This window comes from Aegilops tauschii, chromosome 7 (genome assembly GCF_002575655.3).
Source record: "Aegilops tauschii subsp. strangulata cultivar AL8/78 chromosome 7, Aet v6.0, whole genome shotgun sequence".
NCBI classification, from domain to species: domain Eukaryota; kingdom Viridiplantae; phylum Streptophyta; class Magnoliopsida; order Poales; family Poaceae; genus Aegilops; species Aegilops tauschii.
In genome coordinates this window covers 417,034,458-417,059,431 of record NC_053041.3, presented here as the reverse complement: position 1 = coordinate 417,059,431, position 24,974 = coordinate 417,034,458, and positions in this window count along the sequence as shown.

The following is a 24,974-nucleotide window of genomic DNA, read 5'->3' as shown; positions in this document are numbered from 1 at the left end:
GAAGCTTCAAAGTGGCCACGAGGAAGGGAGGCGCGCCTGCCCCCCGGGCGCGCCCCCCACCCTCGTGGGCCCCTCGTGGCTCCCCTAACCGACTTCTTTCACCTATATATATATATATATCCATATACCCTAAAAACATCGAGGAGCAGAATAGATCGGGAGTTCCGCTGCCGCAAGCCTCTGTAGCCACCAAAAACCAATCGGGACCCTGTTCCGGCACCCTGCCGGAGGGGGGATCCCTCACCGGTGGCCATCTTCATCATCCCGGCGCTCTCCATGACGAGGAGGGCATAGTTCACCCTCGGGGCTGAGGGTATGTACCAGTAGCTATGTGTTTGATCTCTCTCTCTCTCTCTCTCTCTCTCTCGTGTTCGTGATTCGGCACGATCTTGATGTATCGTGAGATTTGCTATTATAGTTGGATCTTATGATGTTTCTCCCCCTCTACTCTCTTGTAATGGATTGAGTTTTCCCTTTGAAGTTATCTTACCGGATTGAGTCTTTAGGGATTTGAGAACACTTGATGTATGTCCTGCATGTGCTTATCTGTGGTGACAATGGGATATCACGTGATCTACTTGATGTATGTTTTGGTGATCAACTTGTAGGTTCCGTGACCTCGTGAACTTATGCATAGGGGTTGGCACACGTTTTTGTCTTGACTCTCCGGTAGAAACTTTGGGGCACTCTTTGAAGTACTTTGTGTTGGTTTGAATAGATGAATCTGAGATTGTGTGATGCATATCGTATAATCATACCCATGGATACTTGAGGTGACATTGGAGTATCTAGGTGACATTGGGGTTTTGGTTGATTTGTGTCTTAAGGTGTTATTCTAGTACAAACTCTATGATAGATCAAACGGAAAGAATAGTTTCGTGTTATTTTACTACAGACTCTTGAATAGATCGATCAGAAAGGATAACTTTGAGGTGGTTTCGTACCCTACCATAATCTCTTCGTTTGTTCTCCGCTATTGGTGACTTTGGAGTGACTCTTTGTTGCATGTTGAGGGATAGTTATATGATCCAATTATGTTATTATTGTTGAGAGAACTTGCACTAGTGAAAGTATGAACCCTAGGCCTTGTTTCCTAGCAATGCAATACCATTTGTGCTCACTTTTATCATTAGTTACCTTGCTGTTTTTATATTTTCAGATTACAAAAACCTATATCTACCAGCCATATTGCACTTGTATCACCATCTCTTCGCCGAACTAGTGCACCTATACAATTTACCATTGTATTGGGTGTGTTGGGGACACAAGAGACTCTTTGTTATTTGGTTGTGGGGTTGTTTGAGAGAGACCATCTTCATCCTACGCCTCCCACGGATTGATAAACCTTAGGTCATCCACTTGAGGGAAATTTGCCACTGTCCTACAAACCTCTGCACTTGGAGGCCCAACAACGTCTACAAGAAGAAGGTTTTGTAGTAGACATCAGTGTCGTGGGAGTAAACCTGACAATAGAATAGGGGGTATGTATGGAGAGGCAAGATCCTAGCTACGGTGAGGTTGTGCACGCAAGATTTACGAGTTCAGGCCCTTCGCGGAGGAAGTAACAGCCCTACGTCTCGATGCGCGGAGGCTTGGTCGATTGGATTATGTGTGAAGTTACAGGGGGTGTGAACCCTTGTCACAGAGGAGGGGGTGGCTTATATAGAGTGCGCCAGGACCCGAGCCATCCCCCGTTACATAGGGTTAAATGTACATAAAGAGGGGACGTTACTGGTAACGTCAGCATTGAAGTCATATAAATGACCATTAAGACTACGGAGTGAACGCCTAACCGTTGTCATTCAGAGTGACCTTAGATCTTCTGTACTCCGAGTGGTTTCTGATATGGTCGAGTGATTATATCTTTGTCGAGTGGAACCGTTGGTCGAGTGGGTTGCACCTTGGGGTGATTCCAGTCGGTAGAAGTTGCTGTCCTTTGAATGTCCTTGACTGTAAGGCAGTGATCTTGGGAAGGGTGCTTAGATCAGGTCTATTGCCCTACCCTAGGTACATGTCATCATCATTAGCCCCCGAATGGTTCTGGGTTCGAGTGGAGATGAAGTTGAAGATGGTTCCGCCCCAATTTTTATGCTTCGGAAGCATTTTACTTGGACTTGGTGAACCATGCAAAAAACTTCGACCTCATTTTCAGTCGCCTTGAGCCATTCAGAGGTTGTCGAGTGAACTTTGCCGATAAGCTTCAAATGCTGATATGGTATAAAATCTTCGGCGTGATCGATTGCGCTGCCGTTCCCGGATTTCACGGGATTCAAAATTTGGGGAAGCGCGCGAGACGGAGAGGGCCACAGTAAGTGGAGCGGATTAGGCAGGGGTGCCTCGATCTCCATGCCACCTTTTTCGCCATGTATCGAGCGTGCGACTGTTGCGGGATTTGATGAGATTGCCTGGGCCCACAAGTCAGTCACTTGGGGAACAGGCCCATATAAGGTGTCCGGGCCGGTGTTTTTTGCACAGTGCGTCCTATTTTCTTTCTTCCTCCTCTACTTCTCCACTGCGTCCGCCTCCACTCCCGGCGCCGCCGCTCAACCCAAGCGCAACCCACTGCGATGGGGAAAGAGAAGACGGCGGCTCTGGAGCACGCGAAGAAGGCGACGACGAAGGCGAAGGGCAAGAAGACAAGTCGGGGAGGGTCGTCGTTGAGATTTGGCCTGCCGTGAGGGTGGATCCAGGGCGACTGGATCCGCTCCATGATCCAGCAAGAGGATTTGGAGGATCTGGTCGAGGGGGACTGATTCCCCATGGTTCCTGGCGACTTTCGGAGGACGAGACCGAGCCGCAGCCGCAGGAGGGTGAGTGCGTCCTTCTTGCGACCCACGTCGACCGCGGTTTCTCTTTGCCTCCCCATCCCTTTTTCCGGGGTTTTCTGAACTTTTTTTGAGCTCAACTTCATCACTTTTCTCCTAACACCATCACATACCTTGCTGCATTCGTGTCCATGTGTGAGAATGTTCTGGGCTATTGACCGCACTGGGGTCTCTTCAAACACATTTTCACTTGTCATTCTCAGTCTGTAAAAAAGGCTAATCCGAGTGATGAGAGGACACACGTGATCCTGATGTGTGGAGGTCTAGGGATCCAGATGGGGGGTAAAAGCACTTTCCCAGCTATGATTCTTCCCGAGTCAGTCAGAGGATGGCAGTCGACCTGGTTCTATTGCAAGGACCAACCGACCCCTGGTCAGTCGACTGGCCTCCCTCCATTTTCTATGGACCGAGTTGAGAAACCCTCTTCCTTGAAAGTGACTCCAGCTGAGAAAGTGGAGGTGAATATGTTGGTTGAGCGAGTAGTCCAACTTGTCCGTGACGGTGTGACTGGCATGGATTTGCTGGAGGTTTTTCTCAGTCGACGCATCCAGCCACTTCAAGCTCGCGACCATACGATGTGGATGTACTCGGGTATCGATGACACCGCTCGGATCCACCCGGAGGAAGTTGATGAGGAGACGGTGGCGCAGTGGCTGCAGGGCATCACTGGCAACAAGGACAACCCCAGAGGGTCTAGGAGGATTCCTCCACTCGACAACACCAACGTACTAGACAAGGTCTGACTCTTTTCTTCCGAGTGTCTCTTTGTTCTGACATGTATTTGTTCTCGAAACCGACTGATATCCGTTCAACCCCGTGCTTTGCAGATTTATACTAAGATGTACTCGATGCCCAACGGAGAGAAAGTGCAGGAGCAGGAGGGAGAGGTGAGCGGAGGTGAGAGCGGTGACTAGAAATCTGATGGGGAAGAAGATGAGGAGAGCGAAGACTCAAGCAATGGCGAGGATGTCGAGTCTCCACCTCGCTAGGAAAGATGCTCGAGGCAGAGGCAAGACCCAGCGAGTGTTTGCGGCAAAGCGACAACTTCGACTGGTCAGACCTCAAAGCGCACTCGAACATCTTCTCCTGTGCCGACTGAGAAAGCTCCGAAGCAGCCCAAAGTCGCACCGCCAAAGCCCCGGAAGGCCTTGCCCAAGATCAAAGTGGCCGTTCCTATCACTTCTGGGTAATCCTTGAGCTCGACCCCTTAGTTTTGCACGACTTGATCTTTGGACAACTCACTTTCCCGAGTGAATTTTTGAAATTTGCAGTGCTGCTACCTCTGGGACTTCTATTTATAAAGATGATGATGATGAGGAGATGGAAGATGCCGTCACCTCCAACGCAGGTAAAACTCTTGTCATCTTGTCTTACATTGCCAGCCACTTTGACGGTCGACTGAACTCTTGCGATCGATTCTTTTGCAGCTCCGCCCAATGTTATTGAACTTCCAGACAATGACAAAGATGTGCCACAGAGGCCCATAGGAAGGAGGGGCAGGACTTCGGGCAGGAAGGCATCAGCTAGCAAGACGCCCCAGTCGACACCGGTGACGGAACCAGTGAATCAGCAGTCCGGAGACCTCAACCGGGCTTCTGTTACTTTTGTCGTTCCATTGTCGAGTGCACAACCTTTAGCATCAACTACACAGGCTCCTGTTTCATCTGTGCAACCCCAAGCCTCAGATTCTCGAGCTGCTACAGCTGATCCACCATCTTCACTTTTCACCGCCCATCATGTCCCGGAGGACCAAGTGGGCGCCGCCAAGGAAGCTATACGCCAGGTGGGCTTTATGATGGAGCAGATGAAAGTGGTGCGCGAGGCTAGTCAAGCTGCCTATGACGCTAGCTCAGCACTCCAGTCCAATGTCCACGTTAGCTGATTTCCGACTGATCTCCTAGCTTGCCGCTTGTTCTGTTAGGATATGCTACCTAAAAACCTTTATTGTGTTTCTACTTGTCAGTCTGCAGTTTGCACCTGTACACCCACTGGGTGTTTCGATTTTCGCCGTGTAATTTTTCCGCTTGAGTCGAATAGGTTGTGTCGATTGTAACTTTGAACCAGTGGGGGCACGCTGAGTGCACCCACTGGGTGTAGTATCCGAGGCCGCCATCGAATGTATGATTCGGTGGGGGTCTTGATTAAAATGTTGCTCTTCAGTTCTTCCACTCGGTCTGGGAAGACCATGTCGAGTGGAACCTGAACCAGTGGGGGCACGCTGAGTGCACCCACTGGGTGTAGTCCCCGAGACCACAGTCGACTGCGGGCAGTCGGTTGTGGTCTGAGAATAACTGTTGCTTCTCTTTCTTTCTTTTCTCTCCACTCGGTCTTGGCGGACCATGTCGAGTGGAACCTGAACCAGTGGGGGCACGCTAAGTGCACCCACTGGGTGTAGTCCCCGAGACTACTGTTGAATGTTCAATTCGGCAGTAGTCTTAGAACTTTTTTGCTTGGAAAGCAACCAAACTTTGTATCTGTCGACTGATTGTCCTCTGACCACATAAGTCTTGTGAACTTGGAGCTCAGTTTGCTGACTTAGAGCAGAAGCAGATCCAGCTCAATCTTGATCTGGAGTTGGCTAGGGAGAACTTGCGGAAGGCTAAGGATGATGTTGCTGGTATGGAAAACTTGTCGACTGACTCTTTTCTGAATCCGAGTGTTATTTCCTTCCTCTGAACCAAGCGTTATTTCTTTCAGAGAAAATGAACCAGGCTTTGGCGAAGAAGGATCTCGACCTTACAGTCGCATAGGAAACAGCAGAAGAGAAAATGGCACTCGCCGACCAAAAGCTGGCCTTAGTCGGGAAGCTGGAGGAAGAGAACACCAAGTTGAAGGCTGCCCTTGATGAAGCCAACAGAGAGGTGACTCGACTGAAGAAGGACAAAAGGACCCAGGCCGACAAAGTGGAAGACATCGCCCGCAAGAGAGACGAGCTGGAGAATTATCAGGGAGGACTCGCCAAGAAGTTATTCCTTATGCTTGAAGGTGCACTTCCTTATCCGACTGACTTGCTGCTACCGACTCGTTATATAGCTGTTGACTCATTGTTTTGTTGCATGTGCAGAATTTTGTCAGAACTTCAAGGAAGAGACTGGGTGGATCGAGACGAGCCTGGACCCCATCCTCTCCCCTGTTAAGGATGAAGCCGCCATGAACATGCTCCGACTGGAGTCTCGCCTTGCCAGCGTCATGGGCTACCTTGCACGGCTGAAGGTGGCGGTGTCGCGGATTGAAACGGTGCTTTGGCCAAAGGTGACATTCTAGAACGATCTCGAGTCTCTGATGACTCGACTTAATGAGATTCCTGGTCGAGTGCAAGAATGGAAGAGGTCATCCGCTCGATGTGGCGCTGACGTGGCTCTGTCTCTGGTTCGCGTCCATTGCAAGGAGACCAAGGAAGAGAAGCTAGTAGCGCTCAAGGTGGCGAATACCAAGAAGCTTGACTTCCAGTCCTTCATGGAGACCTTCATTGAAGCAGCCACCCGTATTGCGGACGGGATCGACTTGGACGAGTTCGTCGAGCCTGCCAGCCCTCCTTGAGCGGAGTGAACAAACTTTATGCTCTAATTAAATTTTCCTCGGAATGCCGAGTGATTTTGTAACCGTTAAACTCCTTCGGGCCTGATGCCCGAGTACTTTTATCTGTAGTTCGGAACCTCATGGGATTTATCTGAACTTGGTTTTTCCTTGAATATGTTTGCCTTTTTCTCTGAGTGGCACCTGTTTCTTCACTCGGAACAGACTTTTGCATATGTGATGCAACTCTGAAGAGAAGGTCGCAGATGACCTGCACCTCGTCGACCTTGCGGATCGGGATGAATCACACATTGTATTTGTGGTGTAGCTCCGAGGAGCGGGTCGCGGACTGAAGGAAATATGCCCTAGAGGCAATAATAAAGTTATTATTTATTTCCTTATATCATGATAAATGTTTATTATTCATGCTAGAATTGTATTAACCGGAAACATAATACATGTGTGAATACATAGACAAACAGAGTGTCACTAGTATGCCTCTACTTTACTAGCTCGTTAATTAAAGATGGTTATGTTTCCTAACCATAGACATGAGTTGTCAGTTGATTAACGGGATCACATCATTAGGAGAATGATGTGATTGACTTGACCCATTCCGTTAGCTTAGCACTTGATCGTTTAGTATGTTGTTATTGCTTTCTTCTTGACTTATACATGTTCCTATGACTATGAGATTATGCAACTCCCGTTTACCGGAGGAACACTTTGTGTGATACCAAACGTCACAACATAAATGGGTGATTATAAAGGTGCTCTATAGGTGTCTCCGAAGGCACTTGTTGGGTTGGCGTATTTCGAGATTAGGATTTGTCACTCCGATTGTCGGAGAGGTATCTCTGGGCCCACTTGGTAATGCACATCACTATAAGCCTTGGAAACATTGCAACTAATGTGTTAGTTGCGGTATGATGTATTACGGAACGAGTAAAGAGACTTGCCGGTAACGAGATTGAAGTAGGTATTGAGATACCGACGATCGAATCTCGGGCAAGTAACATACCGATGACAAAGGGAACAACGTATGTTGTTATGTGGTTTGACCGATAAAGATCTTCGTAGAATATGTGGGAGCCAATATGAGCATCTAGGTTCCGCTATTGGTTATTGACCAGAGACGTGTCTCGGTCATGTCTACACTGTTATTGAACCCGTAGGGTCCGCACTCTTAAAGTTCGATGACGGTTATATTATGAGTTTATGTGTTTTGATGTACCGAAGGTAGTTCGGAGTCACGGATGAGATCGGGGACATGACGAGGAGTCTCGAAATGGTCGATACGTAAAGATTGATATATTGGAGGACTATATTCGGACATCGGAAAGGTTCCGAGTGATTCGGGTATTTTTCGGAGTACCGGAGAGTTACGGGAATTCGCCGGGGAGTATATGGGCCTTATTGGGCTTTAGGGGAAAGAGAGAGGAGAGGCTGCGCCCCCCCCAAGGCCTAGTCCGAATTGGACTAGGGGGAGGGGCTGCGCCCCCTCCTTCCTTCTCTTCTCTCTCTCCTTTCCTTGACTCATACTCCTACTACTTGGAAGGGGGGAATCCTACTCCCAGTGGGAGTACGACTCCTCCTAGGGCGCGCCATAGAGAGGGCCGGCCCTCCCCCTCCTCCACTCCTTTATATACGGGGAGGGGGGCACCCCTTGGAGACACAACAATTGATCTCTTGGATATCTTAGCCGTGTGCGGTGCGCCCCTCCACCATAATCCACCTCGATAATATCGTAGCGGTGCTTAGGCGAAGCCCTGCGTCGGTAGAACATCATCATCGTCACCATGCCGTCGTGCTGACGGAACACTCCCTCAAAGCTCGGCTGGATCAGAGTTCGAGGGACGTCATCGAGTTGAACGTGTGCTGAACTCGGAGGTGCCGTGCGTTCGGTACTTGATCGGTCAGATCGTGACGACGTACGACTACATCAACCGCGTTGTGCTAACGCTTCCGCTTTCGGTATACGAGGGTACGTGGACAACACTCTCCCCTCTCGTTGCTATGCATCACCATGATCCTGTGTGTGCGTAGGAATTTTTTTGAAATTACTAAGTTCCCCAACAGTGGCATCAGAGCCAGGTTTTATGCGTAGATGTTATATGCACGAGTAGAACACAAGTGAGTTGTGGGCGATATAAGTCATACTGCTTACCAGCATGCCATACTTTGGTTCGGCGGTATTGTTGGATGAAGCGGCCCGGACGGACATTACGCGTACGCTTACGCGAGACTGGTTTTACCGCCGTGCTATGCACACAGGTGACTAGCGGGTGTCAGTTTCTCCAACTTTATTTGAACCGAGTGTGGCTACGCCCGGTCCTTGCGAAGGTTAAAACAGCACCAACTTGACAAACTATCGTTGTGGTTTTGATGCGTAGGTAAGAATGGTTCTTGCTCAGCCCGTAGCAGCCACGTAAAACTTGCAACAACAAAGTAGAGGACGTCTAACTTGTTTTTGCAGGGCATGTTGTGATGTGATATGGTCAAGGCATGATGCTATATTTTATTGTATGAGATGATCATGTTTTGTAACCGAGTTATCGGCAACTGGCAGGATCCATATGGTTGTCGCTTTATTGTATGCAATGCAAAAGCCCTATAATGCTTTACTTTGTCACTAAGCGGTAGCGATAGTCGTAGAAGCATAAGTTGGCGAGATGACAATGATGCTACGATGGAGATCAAAGTGTCGCGCCGGTGATGATGGTGATCATGACGGTGCTTCGGAGATGGAGATCACAAGCACAAGATGATGATGGCCATATCATATCACTTATATTGATTGCATGTGATGTTTATCTTTTATGCATCCTATCTTGCTTTGATTGACGTAGTATTATAAGATCTCTCACTAAATTATCAAGGTATAAGTGTTCTCCCTGAGTATGCACCGTTGCGAAAGTTCTTCGTGCTGAGACACCACGTGATGATCGGGTGTGATAGGCTCTACGTTCAAATACAACGGGTGCAAAACAGTTGCACACGCGGAATACTCAGATTAAGCGTGACGAGCCTAGCATATAAAAGATATGGCCTCGGAACACTGAGACCGAAAGGTCGAGCGTGAATCATATAGTAGATATGATCAACATAGTGATGTTCACCATTGAAACTACTCCATCTCACATGATGATCGGACATGGTTTAGTTGATATGGATCACGTGATCACTTAGAAGATTAGAGGGATGTCTATCTAAGTGGGAGTTCTTAAGTAATATGATTAACTGAACGTAAATTTATCATGAACGTAGTCCTGGTAGTATTAGCATATCTATGTTGTAGATCAATAGCTCGCCTTTAGCTCCCCTGTTTTATTTTGATATGTTCCTAGAGAAAACTAAGTTGAAAGATGTTAGTAGCAATGATGCGGACTTGGTCCGTGGTCTGAGGATTAACCTCATTGCTGCACAGAAGTATTATGTCCTTGATGCACCGCTAGGTGACAGAACTATTGCAGGAGCAGATGCAGACGTTATGAACGTTTTGACAAAAGCTCGGTATGATGACTACCTGATAGTTTAGTGCACCATGCTTTACGGCTTAGAACCGGGACTTCAAAAATGTTTTGAACACCACAGAGCATATAAGATGTTTCAAGAGTTGAAATTGGTATTTCATACTCATGCCCATGTCGAGAGGTATGAGACCTCTGACAGTACTTTGCCAATAAGATGGAGGAGAATAGGTCAACCAGTGAGAATGTGCTCAGATTGTCTGAGTACTACAATTACTTGAATCAAGTGGGAGTTAATCTTCCAGATAAGATAGTAATTGACAAAGTTCTCTAGTCACTATCACCAAGTTAATAAAACTTCGTGATGAACTATAATATGCAAGAGATGACAAAAGTAATTCCCGAGCTCTTCGCGATGCTGAGATCGGCGAAGGTAGAAATCAAGAAAAGAGCATCAAGTGTTCATGGTTAACAAGATCACTAGTTTCAAGAAAAGGGCAAAGGGAAAGAAGGGGAACTTCAAAAAGAACGGCAAGCAAGTTGCTGCTCAAGTGAAGAAGCCCAAGTTTGGACCTAAGCCTGATACTGAGTGCTTCTACTGCAAAAAAGGGCTAGTCACTGGAAGCGGAACTACCCCAAATAATTTGCGGATAAGAAGGATGGCAAAGTGAACAAAAGTATATTTGATATACATGTTATTGATGTGTACTTTACTAGTGTTTATAGCAACCCCTCGGTACTTGATACTGGTTCAGTTGCTAAAGAGTAGTAATTCGAAACGGGAGTTGCATAATGAACAGAAACTAGTTAAGGATGAAGTGACGATGTGTATTGGAAGTGGTTCCAAGATTGATATGATCATCATCGCACACTCCCTATACTTTCGGGATTAGTGTTGAACCTAAATAAGTGTTATTTGGTGTTTGCGTTGAGCATGAATATGATTTGATCATGTTTATTGCAATACGGTTATTCATTTAAGTTAGAGAATAATTGTTGTTATGTTTACATGAATAAAACCTTATATGGTTACACACCCAATGAAAATGGTTTGTTGGATCTCGATCGTAGTGATACACATATTCATAATATTGAAGCCAAAAGATGCAAAGTTAATAATGATAGTGCACCTTATTTGTGGCACTGCCGTTTAGGTCATATTGGTGTAAATCGCATGAAGAAACTCCATGCTGATGGAATTTTGGAATCACTTGATGCTTGCGAACCATGCCCTATGGGCAAGATGACTAAAACTCCGTTCTCCGGAACAATGGAGCGAGCAACTGAATTATTGGAAATAATACATACTGATGTATAAGATCCGATGAGTGTTGAGGCTCGCGGCGGGTATCATTATTTTCTGACCTTCACAGATGATTTGAGCAGATATGGGTATATCTACTTGATGAAACATAAGTCTGAAACATTTGAAAAGTTCAAAGAATTTCAGAGTGAAGTGGAAAATCATCGTGACAAGAAAATGAAGTTTCTACGATTTGATCGCGGAGATGAATATTTGAGTTACGAGTTTGGCCTTCAATTAAAACAATGTGGAATAGTTTCACAAACTCATGCCACCTGGAACACCACAGCATAATGGTGTGTCCGAACGTCATAACCGTACTTTATTGGATATAGTGCAATCTATGATGTTTCTTACCGATTTACCACTAATGTTTTGGGGTTATGCATTAGAGACAGCTGCATTCACGTTAAAAAGGGCACCATCTAAATCTATTGAGACGACACCGTATGAACTGTGGTTTGGCAAGAAACCAAAGTTGTCGTTTCTTAAAGTTTGGGGTTGCGATGCTTATAAGAAAAAGTTTCATCCTGATAAGCTCAAACCCAAATCAGAGAAATGTCTCTTCATAGGATACCCAAAGGAGATAGTTGGGTACACCTTCTATCACAGATCCGAAGGCAAGACATTCATTGCTAAGAATGGATCCTTTCTAGCGAAGGAGTTTCTATCGAAAGAAGTGAGTGGGAGGAAAGTAGAACTTGATGAGGTAACTGTACCTGCTCCCTTATTGGAAAGTAGTTCGTCACAGAAATCTGTTCCTGTGACTACTACACCAACTAGTGAGGAAGCTAATGATGATGACCATGTAACTTCAGATCAAGTTACTACCGAACCTCGTTGGTAAACCAGAGTGAGATCCGCACCAGAGTGGTACGGTAATCCTGTTCTGGAGGTCATGTTACTTGACCATGACGAACCTACGAACTATGAGGAAGTGATGATGAGCCCAGATTCCACGAAATGGCTTGAGGCCATGAAATCTGAGATGGAATCCATATATGAGAACAAAGTGTGGGCTTTGGTTGACTTGCCCGATGATCGGCAAGCCATAGAAAATAAATCGATCTTCAAGAGGAAGACGGACGCTGATAGTAGTGTTACTATCTACAAAGCTAGAATTGTCGCAAAAAGGTTTTCGACAAGTTCAAGGTGTTGACTACGATGAGAGTTTCTCATTCGAATCTATGCTTAAGTCTGTCCGAATCATGTTAGCAATTGCCGCATTTTATGAAATTTGGCAAGTGGATAAAGAAAACTGCATTCCTTAATGGATTTATTAAAGAAGAGTTGTATATGATGCAACAAGAAGGTTTTGTCAATCCTAAAGGTGCTAACAAAATATGCAAGCTCCAGCGATCCATCTATGGACTAGGGCAAGCATCTCGGAGTTGGAATATACGCTTTGATGAATTGATCAAAGCATATAGTTTTATACAGACTTGAGGTGAAGCCTGTATTTACAAGAAAGTGAGTGGAAGCACTACAACATTTCTGATAAGTATATGTGAATGACATATTGTTGATCGACAATAATGTAGAATTATTCTGCAAAGCATAAAGGAGTGTTTGAAAGGAGTTTTTTCAAAGAAAGACCTCGGTGAAGCTGCTTACATATTGAGCATCAAGATCTATAGAGATAGATCAAGACGCTTGATAAGTTTTTCAATGAGTACATACCTTGACAAGATTTTAAAGTAGTTCAAAATGGAACCGTCAAAGAAAGAGTTCTTGCCTCTGTTACAAGGTGTGAAATTGAGTAAGACTCAAAGCCCGACCACGGCAGAAGATAGAAAGAGAATGAAAGTCATTCCCTATGCCTTGGCCATAGGTTCTATAAAGTATGCCATGCTGTGTACCATATCTATTGTATACCCTACACTGATTTTGGCAAGGGAGTACAATAGTGATCTAGGAGTAGATCACTGGACAACGGTCAAAATTATCCTTAGTGGAATAAGGATATGTTTCTCGATTATGGAGGTGACAAAAAGGTTCGTCGTAAAGGGTTACATCGATGCAAATGTTGACACTGATCCAGATGACTCTAAGTCCCAATCTGGATACATATTGAAAGTGGGAGCAATTAGCTACAGTAGCTCCATGCAGAGCATTGTTGACATAGAAATTTGCAAAATACATACGGATCTGAATGTGGCAGACCCGTTGACTAAAATTTTTCTCACAAGCAAAACATGATCACACCCTAGTACTCTTTGGGTGTTAATCACATAGCGATGTGAACTAGATTATTGACTCTAGTAAACCCTTTGGGTGTTGGTTACATGACGATGTGAACTATGGGTGTTAATCACATGGTGATGTGAACTATTGGTATTAAATCACATGGTGATGTGAACTAGATTATTGACTCTAGTGCAAGTGGGGGACTGAAGGAAATATGCCCTAGAGGCAATAATAAAGTTATTATTTATTTCCATATATCATGATAAATGTTTATTATCATGCTAGAATTGTATTAACCGGAAACATAATACATGTGTGAATACATAGACAAACAGAGTGTCACTAGTATGCCTCTACTTTACTAGCTCGTTAATTAAAGATGGTTATGTTTCCTAAGCATAGACATGAGTTGTCAGTTGATTAACGGGATCACATCATTAGGAGAATGATGTGATTGACTTGACCCATTCCGTTAGCTTAGCACTTGATCGTTTAGTATGTTGTTATTGCTTTCTTCATGACTTACACATGTTCCTATCACTATGAGATTATGCAACTCCCGTTTACGGGAGGAACACTTTGTGTGCTACCAAACGTCACAACGTATCTGGGTGCTTATAAAGGTGCTCTACAGGTGTCTCCGAAGGTACTTGTTGGGTTGGCGTATTTCAAGATTAGGATTTGTCACTCCGATTGTCGGAGAGGTATCTCTGGGCCCACTCGGTAATGCACATCACTATAAGCCTTGCAAGCATTGCAACTAATGAGTTAGTTGCGGGATGATGTATTACGGAACGAGAAAAGAGACTTGCCGGTAACGAGATTGAAGTATGTATTGAGATACCGACGATCGAATCTCGGGCAAGTAACATACCGATGACAAAGAGAACAACGTATGTTGTTATGTGGTTTGACCGATAAAGATCTTCGTAGAATATGTGGGAGCCAATATGAGCATCTAGGTTCCGCTATTGGTTATTGACCGGAGACGTGTCTCGGTCATGTCTACATTGTTCTCGAACCCGTAGGGTCCGCATGCTTAAAGTTCGATGACGGTTATATTATGAGTTTATGTGTTTTGATGTACCGAAGGTAGTTCGGAGTCCCGGATGAGATCGGGGACATGACGAGAAGTCTCGAAATGGTCGAGACGTAAAGATCGATATATTGGACGACTATATTCGGACATCGGAAAGGTTCCGAGTGATTCGGGTATTTTTCGGAGTACCGGAGAGTTACGGGAATTCGTCGGGGAGTATATGGGCCTTATTGGGCTTTAGGGGAAAGAGAGAGGAGAGGCTGCGCGCCCCCAAGGCCTAGTCCGAATTGGACTAGGGGGAAGGGCTGCGCCCCCTCCTTTCTTCTCTTCTCTCTCCCCTTTCCTTGACTCCTACTCCTACTACTTGGAAGGGGGGATCCTACTCCCGGTGGGAGTAGGACTCCTCCTAGGGCACGCCATAGAGAGGGCCGGCCCTCCCCCTCCTCCACTCCTTTATATACAGGGAGGGGGGCACCCCTTGGAGACACAACAATTGATCTCTTGGATCTCTTAGCCGTGTGCGGTGCCCCCCTCCACCATAATCCACCTCGATAATATCGTAGCGGTGCTTAGGTGAAGCCCTGCGTCGGTAGAACATCATCATCGTCACCACGCCGTCGTGCTGACGGAACTCTCCCTCATAGCTCGGCTGGATCGGAGTTCGAGGGACATCATCGAGTTGAACGTGTGCTGAACTCGGAGGTGTCGTGCGTTCGGTACTTGTCGGTCGGATCATGAAGACGTACGACTACATCAACCGCGTTGTGCTAACGCTTCTGTTTTCGGTCTACGAGGGTACGTGGACAACACTCTCCTCTCTCGTTGCTATGCATCACCATGATCCTGTGCGTGCGTAGGATTTTTTTTTAAAATTACTACGTTCCCAAACACGGACGACCTGCACCTCGTCGTCCTTGCGGATCGAGATGGAGCACACATTGTACTTGTGGCGTAGCTCCAAGGAGTGGGTCGCGAACGACCTGCACCTCGTCGTCCTTGCAGATCGAGATGGAGCGCATATTGCACTTGTGGCGTAGTTCTGATGAGAGGGTCGCTCTTCATTCAAAGGTTTAAAAACTTAGGCGAGTACGGGACTGTAGCTAAGCCTCCGAGTGAGAGGGTTGCTCATCACTCGGTAGGATTTTTTAAACTTAGGCGAGTACGAGACTGCAGCTAAGCCCCCGAGTGAGAGGGTTGCTCATCACTTGGTAGGATTTATTTTAAACTTAGGCGAGTACGGGACTGCAGCTAAGCCTCCGAGTGAGAGGGTTGCTCATCACTCGGTAGGATTTTTTAAACTTAGGCGAGTACGAGACTGCAGCTAAGCCCCCAAGTGAGAGGGTTGCTCATCACTCGGTAGGACTTTGAAAACTAATCGAGTACGAGACTGCAGCTAAGCCCCCAAGTGAGAGGCTTGCTCATCACTCGGTAGGATTTTTAAAACTCAGGCGAGTACGAGACTGCAGCTAAGCCCCCGAGTGAGAGGCTTGCTCATCACTCGGTAGGATTTTTAAAACTTAGGCGAGTACGAGACTGCAGCTAAGCCCCCGAGTGAGAGGCTTGCTCATCACTCAGTAGGGTTTTTAAAACTTAGGCGAGTACGAGACTGCAGCTAAGCCCCCGAGTGAGAGGCTTGCTCATCACTCGGTAGGATTTTTAAAACTTAGGCGAATCAGGTTCGTGGCTAAGCCCCCGAGTGAGAGGCTTGCTCATCACTCGGTAGGATTTTTTAACCTTAGGTGAATCAGGTTTGCGTCTAAGCCCCTGAGTGAGAGGTTTGCTCTTCACTCGGTAGGATTTTTGAAACTTAGGCGAATCAGGTTCGCGGCTAAGCCACCCACTGGGTTTTTTTTTTGGACACAAGCATATGTAAGAACAATCATTTAGAAGACTGTAAAACTGTGTCTTTTATAAACAAACTGAAAGGCACTGCTTATTACATCTCATCAGATCGAATGTTTAAGTATAAAAAGGGCGGAGCAGCTCCGCAATCCAAGCGCGTGACTCGTCTTTCTTGTGTTCCACATTGTAGAGGTGATATGCTCCGTTATGGAGCACCTTGGTGACGATGAAGGGACCTTCCCAAGCAGGAGCAAGCTTATGGGGCCGTTGCTGATCCACTCGAAGCACAAGGTCTCCTTCTTGAAATGCTCGACCTCTCACGCTTCTGGCCTGGAATCGACAAAGGTCTTGCTGATAAATGGTCGACCGGATCAAGGCCATCTCCCTTTCTTCTTCCAGAAGATCAACAACATCCTGTCGAGCTTGTTCAGCTTTAGCTTCTGAGAAGAGTTCTACTCGGGGTGCACTGTGAAGCAAATCACTCGGTAGCACAGCTTCAGCCCCATAGACCATGAAGAAGGGAGTCCGACCAGTCGACCGATTCGGTGTTGTTCTTAATCCCCAAAGGACTGATGGAAGCTCATCTACCCAAGCGCCTGCTGCATGTTTGAGGTCTCGCATCAATCGGGGTTTCAGCCCCTGGAGGATCAAACCGTTTGCTCTTTCTGCCTGTCCATTCGACTGCGGGTGGGCGACTGAAGCGTAGTCGAACCGAGTGCCTTGGGAAGTGTAAAATGCTCTGAACTCATCACAATCAAAGTTGGATCCATTATCTATGATAATTCTATGAGGGACTCCATATCTGAATGTCAGCTCTCTGATGAAACTGATGGCAGTGCCGGAATCGAGACTCTTGATGGGTTTGGCTTTGATCCATTTAGTGAACATGTCGACTGCTACAAGTAAATGAGTGAAACCACTTCTGCCGGTCCTCAGGGGTCCAACCATATCCAATCCCCAAACAGCAAATGGACAGACGAGTGGAATGGTCTTCAAGGCCGATGCAGGCTTGTGGGACATGTTGGAGTAGAACTGACAACCTTCACATTTGTCGACTATATCTTTTGCCATCTCATTTGCTCATGGGCAATAGAATCCCGCACGGTATGCTTTGGCCACGATGGTACAAGAGGACGCATGGTGACCACATGTCCCCGAGTGGATGTCATTGAGGATCATTCGACCTTCTTCTGGTGTGATGCATTGTTGAGCAACTCCAGTAACACTGTCTCTGAAAAGCTGTCCACCTATCACTGTGAAAGCTTTGGATCGACGGACAATCTAACGGGCCTCATCTTCATCTTCTGGAAGTTCTTTCTTGAGAAATATGCAATATATTGCACTGTCCAATCGGGGATGACGACCAAAACCTCCATGATCAGGTCGACCACAGCTGGAATCTCGACTTCAGTTGGTTCGGTAGAACTTTTTGGTTGCGGGGGCTCTTCTGTGAAAGGATCCTCTTGAACTGACGGTGTGTGAAGATGATCTAGGAACACATTGCTGGGAATGGGCTCTCGCTTAGAACCTATCTTCGCCAAGTCATTAGCTGCTTGATTCTTCAGTCAGGGTATATGGTGGAGCTCCAACCCTTCAAACTTCTTTTCTAACTTTCTCACCGCATTGCCGTAGCCAGTCATGACCGGGCTCCGGATGTCCCACTCTTTCATCACTTGATTGACCACTAAATCTTAGTCGCCGTAAACCATTAGGCGACGGACGCCAAGTGAAATGGCCATACACAACCCATACAGAAGTGCCTCATATTCGGCTTCATTGTTGGAGGAATCAAAGTGAATCTGGAGAACATAACTGAGCTTCTATCCTCAGGGGGATACCAGAACTACCCCAACACCAGAACCATTCAGCATCTTGGATCCATCAAAGAACATAGTCCAATGCTCCGAGTGAATCTGAGTCGGTTGTTGCTGCTCAACCCACTCGGCGAGGAAGTCTGCTATTGCTTGGGACTTGATTGCTTTCTTTGCCTCAAACTTGATATCCAATGAAAGGAGTTCAATCACCCATTTTGCCACTCGACCAGTTGCATCTCTGTTGTTCAGAATTTCTGACAATGGAGTGTCGCTGGCAACTGTAATCGAATGATCTGAGAAATAATGTGCAACCTTCTTCGTGATCAAGTAAATTCCATAAACAAGCTTCTGATAATGCGGATATCTCTGCTTGGTTGAGTCAAGACTTCAAAAATATAGTACATTGGGCACTGAACCTTGTAGGCTTTACCTTCTTCTTCCCACTCGACCGTGAGCACTGTACTGACAACTTGTCCAGTGGCTGCAATATAAAGCAGTAAAGGCTCTTTGCTGATTGGGGCAGCAAGCACCGGCTGGGTGGAAAGCAGGGCTTTGAGCTCTGCAAACACCGCGTCAGCTTCAGGAATCCACTCGAACTTACCAGATTTCTTCATCAGTCGGTAAAGAGGCAATGCCTTTTCACCGAGACGAGAGATGAATCGACTCAAAGCGGCCAAACAACCAGTGAGCTTCTGAACATCATGCACACGCACAGGGCGTTTCATTCGGAGGATGGCACCAACTTTCTCTGGGTTTGCATCGATCCCTCGTTCAGAAACAAGGAAACCGAGTAACTTTCCACCCGGGACTCCGAATGTGCATTTCGACGGATTAAGCTTGATATCATATCTCCTCAAGTTGGCAAAGGTTTCAGCGAGGTCAGTCAGTAGGTCGGAACCTTTACGTGACTTAACCATGATGTCGTCCATGTATGCTTCCACATTCCGATTGATTTGAGTGAGCAGGCACTTCTGAATCATTCTCATAAATGTGGCACCAGCATTCTTGAGACCGAACGACATGGTAACATAGCAAAAGCACCCGAATGGGGGTGATAAAAGCTGTTTTTATCTCATGGGTCCATACAGTCGGATCTGATGATACCCAGAATATGCATCCAGAAAAGACAAGCGCTCACACCCCGCAGTTGAGTCGACAATTTGGTCGATGCGGGGGAGGGGGAAATGATCTTTTAGGTAGGCCCGATTGATATTTTTGAAATCAATGCACATACGAAGTGAATCGTCCTTCTTGGGAACCATGACAACATTGGTGAGCCACTCGGAGTGGTAAATTTCACGGATGAACTCAGCTGCCAGAAGTCGAGCCACTTCCTCGCTGATTGCCTTTCTCTTCTCCACGGCGGACTGACGGAGATGCTCTTTGACAGGTTTTGATTTTGGATTGACTCGCAAACGGTGCTCAGCCAGTCCCCTAGGTACACCCGGCATGTCAGCCGGCTTCCATGCAAAGATGTCCCAGTTCTCACGGAGGAACTGGATGAGCGCTTCTTCCTATTTGCTGTCGAGCGTTGTTGAGATATGAGTCGGAGCAGCATTGGGGTCAGTTGGGTGAATGTGAATTGGCTTTGTTTCACCGGATGACTGAAATGCAAAATCTAAAGCAGGCTTCTTGGCTCGCAACAAATCACTCGGATCTGCATTCTTCTGGTATTCTTGCATTTCAACTGCTGCCATTTGTTCATCGGCAATTTTAGATCCCTTCTGGAGGCACTCTTCTGCTCTCTGCCGATTACCAGTAACTATGATTACGCCTCTGGGACCAGGCATCTTCAGCTTAAGGTACACGTAGCATGGTCGATCCATGAAACGAGCATATGCAGGTCTGCCCAGAATAGCATGATAAGCACTTTGAAAATCCACAACTTCAAATGTCAACTTCTCCCTACGGTAATTCTTTGAATCACCGAAAACCACGTCAAGAGTGATCTGGCCGAGTGAATCAGCTTTCTTTCCAGGGATGACTCCGTGGAACCTCATGTTGCTCTCGCTAAGCTTGGACATCGGAATGCCCATTCCTCTCAGGGTCTTAGCGTAGAGAATATTCAGACCACTGCCACCATCCATCAATAGTTTGGTCAGTCGGGTGCCTCCAACAACTGGGTCGACAACCAATGCTTGCCGCCCTGGAGTGGCAACGCGTGCTGGGTGATCAGACTGGTCAAATGTGATTGCAGTTTGTGACCACTTCAAGTATGTCGTCGTTGCCAGAGCGACCATATTTACTTCTCTATTGATAACTTTCAGTCGACTTTTGCTCTCGATGTCAACAAAAATCACTAAGGTGGAATTGGCATTGGGGAAACCATCATCCTCCTCTTTGTCTTCTTCCGTATCAGATTCCGTCTCTTTTTCACAGGGTTGTTTCTCTCGGAACTGCTGGATAAAGAGTCGACACTGTCGAGTGGTATGTTTGGGATAAATCAGATTTCCCTCTTCATCCTTCTTGGTGTGTATATGACATGGTAAATCTAACACATCATTTCCTGCCTGATCTTTTACCTTCTTGGGGGTCCAGGGCCCCTTAGGTTTTCCCTTGAATTTTCCTTGGGTCGCAACTGCAACCTCTCTAGGACCGGCAGGCTCCGCTTTGCGCTTCTACTTCCGATTGGAATTACCTCCTCCAGTGTCCTGGCCGACAGGTTTGCTCTTGCCGCTACAGAGTCGGTCTTCTTCTTCGCCATTTGCGTACCGAGTGGTTATTTCCATCATTCGGGTCAGGGATGTCTCCTGTCCGACCGAATTTCAGGTTAAGCTCACGATACTGAACGCCCTCCTTGAAGGCGCAAACTGCTTGATGCTGAGACACATTCTCCACTATGTGATGCAAAGTAGTCCACCTCTGGATGTAATCCCTCAAAGTTTCATTCGGTTTTTGCGCACAATGATGTAATTCTGCCAACCCTGCAGGTCGCTTGCATGTACCTTCAAACGTTCTGACAAACACTCTGGCTAACTCTTCCCAGCTGAATATACTGCTTGGAGTCAACTGATTCAACCACGCTCTGGCCGAACCTTCTAACATCAGAGGAAGATGCTTCATCGCCACCTCATCATTACCACCACCGATCTGCACAGCCACTCGGTAATCCTCCAGCCAAGTGGCAGGCTTTGATTCACCGGTAAATTTGCTCACTCCTATTGCCAACCTGAAGTTGGGGGGAATCTCAGCAGCTCTGATGGCTCTGCTGAAACACTCTAGACCGGAAACATGAACTCTACCGCCAGTCGGACGATCCCTGTCAAGTCCTTCTCGGTGTGCTCTGTTCGTGTCGACCAGACCTTGAACGAGGATCGACCTCGCATCAAAACCTGGCTCTCTTGGGTCGACTGGTACCCTCCGCTCACCGCTGTGTGGGCGCATGTCATCATATTGACGGGGCACATATGATCCACTCCTTGGAGGAGGTGTAGGCACTCGACGGCGGTCATCCCGGCCGAGTCGGTGATCATACTGCTTATGGTTCCGATCGACGTACTGCTCTTGGCGATGCCCACGTCCCTCACACCGCAGGGGCGATCTTGGGCTGTGAGCCGACTGAACTATGTCAGCCATCACAGATCTGCGGTGTATTCTGTTACGCAACTGAGATATTGCCGTCTTCTGCTCTCCTGCTTCCCGAAGCAACACTCTGATTTGCATCAAACCTCTTCCAGCCTCCGACTGGGACGGCTGAATAAACTCTGCTATACGGGCTGCGGCTATAAGATTCTGAATCGGAGTGCGGTATACCCGTGGTTCAGGCGGGAACAATTGTCGTTGCCGTCGACTGGACTCAGGGATCTGCCGTCAAGCACGTTCATCGAGTACATGCTAAAGATTCTCCAGTCGAGTGCGCTCAGCCAAAGTGGCCAAGCGTGCGGCCTCCAAGGCCCGAGCCTCGGAGGTTTCTTCGACGATGGGAGTGTGGAGCGCCTCCATGTTGCGGCGGTGAAGTTCCTCCCTCTGCTGTGAAGTGAGGGCTTCGGGATGATATTCCTCGTGGACACGCGATGGATCGCCGCCGCTATCGCCACGATGGAAACCTGGCAGGCTGTGCGGCGTGTCGACCACCAAGACTTCCGCTGCAGGATCGCTGCTGTCGCACTCGGAAAGGGTCTCGACGGAACCAGTCAAACAGGCCATAGAGAGATTCATTAGGCTCGATTGCCGTGACTTGAGGGGTGGCCGATTGACGTGCCACCGCATGCTTCACCCACCGCTAAAGCCGCGACCGACCGGATCGCTTGCGCCGGCGAACAGCGGGGAGTGAAGACATCACGGGAGCTGACCGATACTGGGTCGTTGGCTGCCGCAGAAGGACGCCGCGAACGCATGCACGAAAGTGTGTCGCCCCATGGACGGGGAGCGTCTCGACGTCGAGGGGGCCCTCCTGGACCCAGGCGGAGTCGTCGGCAATGAAAACGAGTGCGCCGAGATGGATCTTGCGGCCCTCAGCCAATCCACCGCCAGAAACCATGATGCTGGGAATCGGAAAAATCGCAACCTCACCGGAAAGTCGCTAAGACACCCGCCCCAAGGTGGGCGCCAACTGTCGTGGGAGTAAACCTGACAATAGAATAGGGGGTATGTATGGAGAGGGAAGATCCTTGCTACGGTGATGTTGTGCACGCAAGATTTACGAGTTCAGGCCCTTCGCGGAGGAAGTAACAGCCCTACGTCTCGGTGCCCGGAGGCTTGGTCGATTGGATTATGCATGAAGATACAAGGGGTGCGAACCCTTGTCACAGAGGAGGGGGTGGCTTATATACAGTGCGCCAGGACCCCAACCATCCCCCGTTACATAGGGTTCAATGTACATAAAGAGGGGATGTTACTGGTAATGCCAGCATTGAAGTCATATAAATGACCATTACGACTACGAAGTGAACGCCTGACCGTTGTCATTCAGAGTGACCTTAGATCTTCTGTACTTCGAGTGGTTTCTGATATGGTCGAGTGATTATATCTCTGTCGAGTGGAACCGTTGGTCGAGTGGGTTGCACCTTGGGGTGATTCCAGTCGGTAGAAGTTGTTGTACTTTGAATGTCCTTGACTGTAAGGCAGTGACCTTGGGAAGGGTGCTTAGATCAGGTCTATTGCCCTACCCTAGGTACATGTCACCGTCAGGAGGTGCCCCACCCCTTTCCTTTCTCTCCTGAGGAGGGAAAGGCATGAGGGGCCACCCCTCCCCTTTCCTTCCCCATAGGACCGGCCAGCCAAGGGAGGGGCGCGCTGAAGGAAATATGTCCTAGAGGCAATAATAAAGTTGTTATTTTATATTTCCTTATATCATGATAAATGTTTATTATTCATGCTATAATTGTATTAACCGAAAACTTGATACATGTGTGGATACATAGACAAAACACCATGTCCCTAGTAAGCCTCTACTAGACTAGCTCGTTAATCAAAGATGGTTAAGTTTCCTAACCATAGACATGTGTTGTCATTTGATGAACGGGGTCACATCATTAGGAGAATGATGTGATGGACAAGACCCATCCGTTAGCTTAGCATGTTGATCGTTCAGTTTCATTGCTATTGCTTTCTTCATGTTAAATACATATTCCTTCAACTATGAGATTATGCAACTCTCGGATACCGGACGAATACCTTGTGTGCTATCAAACATCACAACGTAACTAGGTGATTATAAAGATGCTCTAAAGGTATCTCCAAAGGTGTTTGTTGGGTTGGCATAGATCGATATTTGGAATTTGTCACTCCGATTGTCGGAGAGGTATCTCTAGGCCCTCTCAGTAATGCACATCATAATAAGCTTTGCAAGCAATGTTACTAATGAGTTACTTGCGGGATGATGTATTACAGAATGAGTAAAGAGACTTGTCGGTAACGATATTGAACTAGGTATGTAGATACCGACGATCGGATCTCCGGCAAGTAGCATACCGATGACAAAGGGAATAACGTATGTTGTCATTGCGGTACGACTGATAAAGATCTTCGTAGAATATGTAGGAACCAATATGAGCATCCAGATTCCGTTGTTGGTTATTGACCGAAGAGGTGTCTCGGTCATGTCTACATAGTTTTCGAACCCGTAGGGTCCGCATGCTTAACGTTCGATGACGATTTTGTATTATATGAGTTATGTGATTTGGTGATCGACTGTTGTTCGGAGTCCCAGATGAGATCACGGACATGACGAGGAGTCTCGAAATGGTGGAGAGGTAAATATTCATATATAGGACAATGATATTCGGACATCCGAAGTGTTCGGGGGTATTGTTGGTTGAAGCGGCCCGGACCAACCTTACATGACCACGTTCATGAGACCGGTTCCACCGACAGACATGCAACTAGTTTTGCATAAAGGTCGCTGGCGGGTGTCTGTTTCTCCAACTTTAGTTGAATCGAATTTGACCGTGGCCGGTCCCTGTTGAAGGTTAAAACAACACACTTGATAAATCACCGTTGTGGTTTTGATGCGTAGGTAAGAACGGTTCTTGCTAGAAGCCCATAGCAGCCACGTAAAACTTGCAACAACAAAGTAGAGGATGTCTAACTTGTTTTTGCAAGGCATGTTGTGATGTGATATGGTCAAGACATGATGTGATATACATTATTGTATGAGATGATCATGTTTTGTAAAAGTTATCGGCAACTGGCAGGAGCCTTATGGTTGTCGCTTTATTGTATGAAATGCAAACGCCATGTAATTGCTTTACTTTATCACCATGCGTTAGCAATAGTTGTAGAAGCAATAGTTGGCGAGACGACCACGACGCTACGATGGAGATCAAGGTGTCAAGCCCGGGGACGATGAAGATCATGATGGTGCTTTGGAGATGGAGATCAAAGGCACAAGATGATGACGGCCATATCATGTCACATATTTTGATTGCATGTGATGTATATCTTTTATGCATCTTATTTTGCTTAGTATGGCAGTAGCATTATAATATGATCCCTTAACAAAATTTTAAGGTATAAGTGTTCTCCCTGAGTATGCAC